Below are 8,933 nucleotides of genomic sequence, written 5' to 3' on the forward strand. Positions count from 1 at the left end.
TGGGGCACCTTCCCTAGTCAGCTCACTCACCAGCTGTGTTAGGAAGTATCTTCCACACACTCCAGCAACCTCCTAGACTGTGTCTGCTCTGTTGTGTTGTATTTCCAGTGGATATCTAGTAGGCTGAAGCCTCCCATGAGAACAAGGGCTAGCGATCTTGAGACTTCTTTTATGTCTACAAGACATTGCTTGTAGAATGTTGGTCTATCTCTTCACCCTGGTTGGGTAGTCAATAACAGACTCCCACCATGGTATCTGCCTTGTTGGCTTTTCCTCTGATACTTACCAATAAACATTCAATCCTATCACCATCATTCAGCTCTTGACACATTCAGGCAGTTGACACACTCCCTGACATACAGAATTACCCCACTCTCCTCCCTTGCGTGTCCCTTCTGCAGAGTTTGTAGCCATCCATTGCAGTACTCTGGTCATGCGAGTTATCCTACCCTGTTTCTGTGATCATGACTATGTCACAGTCTCCCTGCTGCACAATGACTTCCACTTTCTCCTGTTTTTCCATTATTTCCTGCAACTGAAAGGACAGAAGACAACATTACCTGTGCTCCTGGTCCCTAAAAACAAGGAACAAAGTCAATAAAAAGCTTGCATAATGAGCTACATCAGTACCTCATTTAGTAATGAGAACAATGAAAATTTAGATCAATTTATCGACATGAGAGGAAGGTGTTCCCACCATTTCTACCAGCAATGATACTGTAATCAGTGTTATTGGAGCAAGACCTTGTTTATCCTGTCTGCCTTCTTTGGGAAGCAGTGGCATAAGCACAGTGCCATCAACACACTCTGCAGTTGATATAGCTGCTTCTGTGTGTTGGTTGCTTTCATAAGAAAATGGTTCTAACAAGTAAGACAAAAGGTCTACCTACTTAGGTGTCCAGAGTATTGAAATGTTTGCCTCAGAGCACAAAAGTAGGAAGAGCACTTCAGATAATTCTCACAACCCTTTTTTGTCCCAGACTACTAAGCTTTGTAGCTCAGAGGTTTTCTCAGATAGATTTTCAGGTTTTTTTTAAGAATGTGTTTAATACATTTCCAATGGACCTCTATATCCCTGTATGCATTTAAATCCAAGTATGTTCCTGATGTACTTGGTAAAAAATGGCAAAGACCTCCTCAGCTTGATATACAATGAGTAAAGGGACGATTTCTTTTACTTACTTTTGATTTTATGACCTTTACTTCTTGTGCTGAGTTGTGTTTATGCCACTAATGAATTTGTACACCTGTATCCTCTTCTCTCTTGGTTGCCTTGTTTCTAGGCTGAAAAGACCAAGCCTAACTAATTCTTCCTTAAGTTAGAAACTATCAGAAACCTTTCCATTAAATTTTTTGATGTTCTGGACCTCTGTGTTCACACTCTGCATGAGAAGGAGGAAAGACACTGCTTAACAGTTTCCAGGACTTCCCAGGGTGCTTACATTTTTACACCTACTGAGTGGAGTCAGGATAACTTTCCTATTAACCAGTGGATGTTAGAGGTTTTTTTCTTTGATTGTAATTGAGCTTTATCTTCTTCTTGGAGCAGAAAGTGAAAAGGAAGTTTTGCTTTTTGTTTTTGGGTTTTGGTTTGGTTTGTTTTTTTTGGGTTTTTTTTGGGTTTGTTTTTTTTTTTTTTTTTTTTTTTTTTTGAGATACATACACAAAATCTTTTATATGGGGGTGAAGTGCATCCACAGCTCCAAAATCATCTAAATTTAAGAGGAAATGTTGTAACATGTATTTTCAATGCATATACTAGCTTTGTAATAATGTATCTGGGTTTACCACTCAGATGAAAATAATTTGTATAGCATATAGGAAATTAGCCGTGTTATATCAGAAGTAAGGCCTGCCCAGGTGAGAATTTTTGCAGGATTAGATACTTCATAGATGAATCATTTTTACAGTCCACTTTCTCCCTTTCTGATTTTCAATAATCGTTAACAAAATTTTTAAAGATAGTTCAAATATAAATATATAAATATATGTTTTAAAACATTTAGTGATACTGCTTCTACTTCCAGTGTTCTTCTCAGACTCTTCTATGGTATTTAAAATTTCTTGTTTGTGGTTGGTGGTGCTGTTTGGTGTTCTGTTGTGACCTGTGTACTTGAAGTGAAGGTCAGGCGTGGACTCTGCATATGGCAAAATAAATTACTTGTTCACCAGTCTATGCCAGTGGCTTATTTCTGTTCTCTAACAGCTTAAATGCATAATTACAGAAATTTGTTTCATATTAGGGAGTTGGATTTTTGATGGACAGCATCATGGGGGGATCACCAAGACACACATTCAAAGATAGGCTAATGGTAGTGACTTTCTACAGCACAATGAGATGTGGGAGAAGTTCTCCATAGACACAGAAACAACCAAGAATAACACAATGTCCTCAACTCTATAGATTTATGACAAAAGAATATCACATTAAACTAGTTTAAGAAGTGCATAGGCCAAGTGCAAATTCCTTTCTAAAATTCACTTCTGGAAGTGTAGCTGCCTACCACAGGTTTTCAGTGGTTAAAAGGGCACAAAACCCCCTGGATTATGCTTTCACTCTTGACTAATGTGCTTCTGTTATGCACAGAACAACCCAGAGAGCAGAATTAAAATGAAAATGTCAAAAGCAGAATACCATGTGTCCATAAATAAGTACATATATAATAACATACTTGTGCATGATACATGTTTGTTCTTGTATGGTTGACCTTAGCAATGTTAAAAATGATGAGTTTTCATTTCAGCTGAAACTGAAAAACTGCAGAATCAGTTTATGTGAAGCTGCATGATGAGAATATGTAATTTGATCTCACGTCCTTGGGAATAAACAGAGTAGTTTTCTTTTTTCCTTTGGTAAAGGTGAAAAATTCAGCTCAGTTTTAGTTGCCTAGTTCAGCAGTTAAGCAATGGTAAAACTTTGGATGAAGGCTACAAACTGTCCCTTCTTTTAAAAAATGAATCAAGAACTGCAGCTTTTAAAAGAGCACACAATTGTTGACTTGTCTACTGAGAGGATGGTCAAAATACATTTCTAGCTGCTTACTTTATTTGTGGGAAATAAATAATCATGAAAGAACATAATTTGTTAATATTAAACCAATTTCTCTCATCTGCTATGTTGTAAGAAATTGAAGAGTCACTGTCAAGATTTCTCCTTATCCTGCACACGTTGGTATGTTAAAATTTACAATGTTTAACTTCCTGCAAAGACTTGCGTGCTCTCTTGGAACCAGACTGCTTTCTTAGAAAACACAAAAACCCTGAACATTCACTAAAATGATACTAATAAAATAGTAAGTCATAAAATTGTTATTAAATATTTAAATTGCTCTTCTGCATTCAGTGATTTCATGGTGCTAGCAAATATCCATGGTGACCATATGGAATGAAATAAACTGTTCAGTGATTTTCAGTTTAATTTCTTCAGTTGCATCCAGAATGCCTTACTTTATTCCACCAATTATTTAGCTTTAGCTGTCTGATCCCTCCCAGTCAGAAAATATTAATAGCTTATTAAAATAAATAAAACCACCCCCCTGGTGTCTGAGAACAGAAGTATTAGTAAAGCAATTCAGTAACTTTCAAAAGTGTTCAGGATAGAAGGAACAACTTGTGTGAAAGCTGGAATAATATAAGTATCAATCCTCTTTTGTAGAGACAGTGGCTATTTTCTGATAGGTCAGTAGTAGCATTCATTGGAGTAAAACACCTGTGTCTGACGGAACACAATTATGTGATCTCTTGTGATCTTTTCAAATATCTTCTAAAGAATACCAAAGCTCTGGTATGCCTCAGTTCATCTGGCTTACAAATTATATATTTGATTCTATAATTTGCATTTCACACAGTATAGTTCTATTTCTTAACAAATGCATGAAGTTGAAATGAGGCATTCCCAAGAAAGAAGATAGATATTAAGTTCAATAAATCCAGTTTATAAGTTAATTTCTCATTCTGCATAAAACTTTGAAGGCATCATTCAATTTCCAGACCAGACAAACTAACAGTAGATTATGTGCAAAAAAAGCTGACTGTTAAATGCTGTGTTCTCAGACGATGATGTGAGAAACAACTGTGAACAAATTGATTTTATGGCCTAGTGTCTGGAAAAGCATAATTTCTTTCTACATAGTTGATGCAAACCTCTTCAGTACTTATATAAAGATTCACAAAGCAGAAATAAAAAAATCTTGCCTAGCAAAATTGTAAATACTTGCCTAGATGAAATGTTGCATTTTTTTCTGAGATTTTAAATAATGGAGAAGTTGATATCCTCCTGTTGTGGTATCTTCATTTTTTTTGCTCAAGTGCTCTATATTTATCTCTGATTTAGTTAATACTAACTCCACTTGAATACATTGATTTCAGCTGATTTTATTTGGGTGTGGATCACACCTAAACTTCAGACATTTTCTGAAGATGAAATTTTGGAGACTAATAGGAGTCATAACAGGGAACAGTGCTTTTCTTCACTTGGTAAATGAGTGAATTTTAAATCCTAGATTGCCATTATGCTTGCTATGTGACAAAAGGAAAGTATCTGTTACCGAAAGCTCAAGTAAACTGTGGTTATCATGGTCTGGCAGGTGTGTAGGCTTGCTTTCCAGTCATTAAATGGCATTAAATCCTGTGGAAAAACCAAATATTTTTTTGGTGGGAAATTGAAATTCAGTTTGGTGCAATCTTGTCTTTTGACAAGTAGCAGATGGCTAACTGCTCTGAAATATATGCGGGTTTTGTGAGTGTCAGGAGAAGTCATACCTGGAAAGGATTATTTCCAGAGAATACAAGAGAGAGGACAAATGTTAGTTCACTGGAAAAGGAACAATCCCAACTCTTTCTTTGGCAGTAGATTTTTAATAGGAGCTCCTGTGGGTCTTCCAGCTCACAACTTCCATAAAGGTTGCAAGTTGAATGAGCTAACAGTATAAATACATTCGGCACATTTTGAACTATTCAGGATTTTAATGCAAAACACCCTCTGCAATCTCCAACTGAAAATGCAGATGGTTAACAACCAGCTGAATATGATTGAAGCTGCTGTAAAAAGGTGTTTCTTCTTTTTTCCTGCTAAGGGCATCCCATCAGTTACTGTGTGAAATGAAAAACCTGTAATGCAGTCCTGGGTTTCATTTTCTTGCCTGCCTATATTAAAGATGAATTCACTATAAAACATCAGGGATGATAGCCTTGTCTTAGGGTGATCTAGCTTTCCTTTCTCTCATAGACTAAACTTATTACTGATGTTAAGCATGAAAGTGAAGCATTAAAAGAAATTCTGAGATTTTAAAAACCCCAATAAATTCTAAATGGGAGGAATATTGGAATGGATTGTTTCTGCATGTGGGCCTGCTGATCTAATTTGCAGTAAATTTCCACTGCAGTTTCATATAGAGCTGAGTCAAGGGGAAAATGATAATCTCAAAAATGACAAAGTTTGGTCAATCTGAAAGGGTAGTGATAGATTAGAACTGGAAATAGAGCAAAGAACAATATTGATGTCAAAAGGGACTAATTCTCCCTGAGAAGTAATAAAAGTGATTCCACAGAGGCAGCACGCAGTTGAAGCATAAGGTCAGTTCACCCATATAAAATATTTCTTGGAATTGCTGTTTTTGCTTTAAATAAAAATAAACCTTCTCTAGTAAATATGCAAGCAAGGCAAACTTAAGTGGCTAGTTGACATGCCAGTTTTTCACAGTAAGTATTATTACTCACAGTAAGCCTTTGTTGGTGGAAGTAGCTATTAATGACTGTTGTGAGACAGGTGTTTCATACTCATATGAAATGAGATGGACAATAGCTTCTTATTTGGAAAATAACCTGCATAAATGGAGCTCTGCTTGGATGGCTTTAATGGAGAAGAAAAGTCCATTTGTGGTATTTAGGACAGAACAGCTACTGTGCTTCTCTGTGGGAAGAAGCCATTCCATTTTATTAGCTTGCAAGCTAAATATCATGGCCCTGTGGCCTGATATCTCTTTTACTGTTCCAGGTACTCAAGTGACATTGTAATGCCATTGAAATAAAAAAGGTTACTGTATTATGTTTTCTACTTTATATCTCTTACATCTGGGATAAGATTTTACATTAAACTACCAAAATTTAAAAAAATGAAATATGAAATCTTGAAGGAGGATTATTATGCAAATTACGTTTATTTTTGTTTTCCTACATCTATATAGGTGTGTCTGGGCTATAGCCATAAATCTTTTTATTTTCTGGCAGGTCCCTGAAAATACTTTATTGTAAAAACATGTCAAGAAACTGTCCAGCAATATTCTTTTTCTATTTGCTGTCTTGGCAGCAAAAGAATCAATTTTTCCCTACATATCCTACAAATGATCTTATTATTTTCTGTTTCTTTTCTGCACAGGAAAATGACAACAAAATATTATTTGAAGGTTGTTGAATAGAGTGCAGTGTTACCACAGTGAATTCCAGATGTGTAGCACAGTAATCAAACACATTAACAAACTCCTAGCACCCAAACACTACATCTGGGGATTTGTGAAAGTCAACAGTTAATGTTTTCTGACAGTTACTGTGGTGTGTTACGAAAGCTTTTACAGTCATCTTCTTTTTGCTACAAAATGAAGGTGTTTGACCCTTTTTGTATGAGCAGGGAATTATACTGGGCTCAGGTAAATCAATAATAAGATAAAATGACTTGGGGTCCAATGAGAATTTTCTAGTTATCCTCATTTGCTATCAAAGTCCCATAGTATCCTCAGCTGTGGAGGAGTCAATAAAAATGCATTCCCTGCAAAACCTTACACCATGGGAGTAGTCATAGCCTGCATTATTAGGCTTTAATGGTAACACCTCAAATTGTGCTGTATGTCATCTGTAGGTAAAGACTGACTTTTTCCAGGCTAGTGTTACAATCTCCATTCTTCTTTTGACATGCTTATGAAAATGCTATTGACCTTCTTAGAGTTTGTATGAGCAAATTCAGGGTGTCTGTGTCTATCCATACCTATTTTTTCTGCATTCTAGCAGCAAACTGTTAAAAGGAAGAAAGATATCAGCCATAAAACTCACCTGATAGAAAGGGTTTTCTTGCACTGAAATGCCTGTTCTGACATTTCTGTGCAGCAGGAACAGTATGACGAAATTCTGTTGTATTCCCTGCCATAGCTTCAGGGAACTTCATCACCAATTTAGGAAATCATTGGCCTCAATATCACCTAGAACAACTATCATCTTTTCTCCCTGGAAGTGCATTGACAGGAATAATGATGCACAGTAAGTGGGAAATTCTTTAATGAAATATTTTTTGGTTGAGGGTTATAGCTAGAAAACTGCTTCAATGAAGCAATCATATCTGTCCTTGGATGTCCTGAAAATACAGTACATAGTTTCAGTAGACAGAAGAATTGCATTTAGAAAATTTCCATATTTACCTCCCCCCTAGCATGCAATGAACTGAAATGTAATTAACTCTTTCATGGCTTTAGCTTTGCAACACAGCATATTCATAGGAAGGGCACTTCTGTGAGCCCTCTGGTGTTTGACAAAATTTACAGAAGGAGTAATCCTAGATACATACAGTTATTTCTATGACTACATTCCTACATCTCTTGTAATTTGGAAGCTGCAAAACCATTAACGATCTAACATTTATGTTTCATTTTCAGTATAATAGTTTATTTAATCTTTATTGCAGCTATATATATATACATACATATACTGCAAAAAGTGATTCTTAGATAAACTTTATGGCTGAAGGATCTTTTTTTGCTATTGATGTGGATTTGGTTTAACTTTTTCAAAACAGCCCTGTTTTTGTACACTTTTCTTGTCCCGTGCTTTACTTCCTCTAATAAGCTATCTGGGGGTTTTCTTTTGGTTTGGAACTCTTCTATGCAAACCACCATGCACTTTATAGTTATTTATTGATCTGTTGAACAAATCAGTGATGGTGAGCTTATAGTTTGCACACCAGACTTACTAATGGCAAGAGTATTTGAATGAAGTCCTGTGAATTCAGCATATATATCTAGAGTATTTCTACATTTATTAATGCATTTCATATAGGACAAATTTCCTGTTATTTAGTCAGCTATAATCAATACTGCTCTTAATCCTTAGAAATAATATTTCTATTTCTAATTTAATTTTCATGTCACTGCAATACAAAATCTGTATCTTTTATGAATGCGGTTTGTAAGAATTGGTTCCTGCAAATACAGAGGCAATTTGAATGTTAATGTTAAGGCGAAAAAGTACTTTGCTTTGTGCAGTGGAAAATACAGGCTTTCCAGTACAGCTAGCGGCTGTTGAGTGAGAGCTATTCAGTGACTGGCTTCATAACAAATGATATACAATTTCTTAGATAAAAATCACTAGACATTATCAGTGATAATTTGAAAAACCTGTGTTCCCCCAGTAGTGTTCCAAGTACTATATGGCAATGAAATAAAAAAGTGATTAAAAGAATTTTCTGCAGTTTTTGAATAATATGCATAAAGACTTGTTTTTGAATTAGAACAGTAATGCCCCCCACCGCCACTCATAGTATCCTTTCAAATGTGCTTTAACAAAATTCAGTTTCTTTCTGGGTATAATAACCATACCACAGCTTATTCTTTTGTTAAGTCAGGTATTCCAGGCAGTAGGTTTATTCTTTTAAATATTGGGTTCACAAATTGCATGAAATTTCTCCATCAAATGGCTTTTGACGGTGAAGTGAAATAAAGTGACTGTACATATAAGTCACCAGTTTCATAAAGAGCAACTACCTCAAACTGGCAAAGTTTCTTGAACACAAGCATAATAAATATATGGGCCATGTCTTTTAAGTGAATGTTACAGAAATATTTTTTTTTCCAAAAGATAATGGGTTTAAGAAAGTCATCCTAGAATTGCATGTTTGCTGTTGAACTGTACACATTGATGTGCCAAACCTTTTATTATTTTGCAGAAGGAAC

The sequence above is a fragment of the Falco naumanni genome, chromosome Z (genome assembly GCF_017639655.2).
Source record: "Falco naumanni isolate bFalNau1 chromosome Z, bFalNau1.pat, whole genome shotgun sequence".
NCBI lineage: Eukaryota > Metazoa > Chordata > Aves > Falconiformes > Falconidae > Falco > Falco naumanni.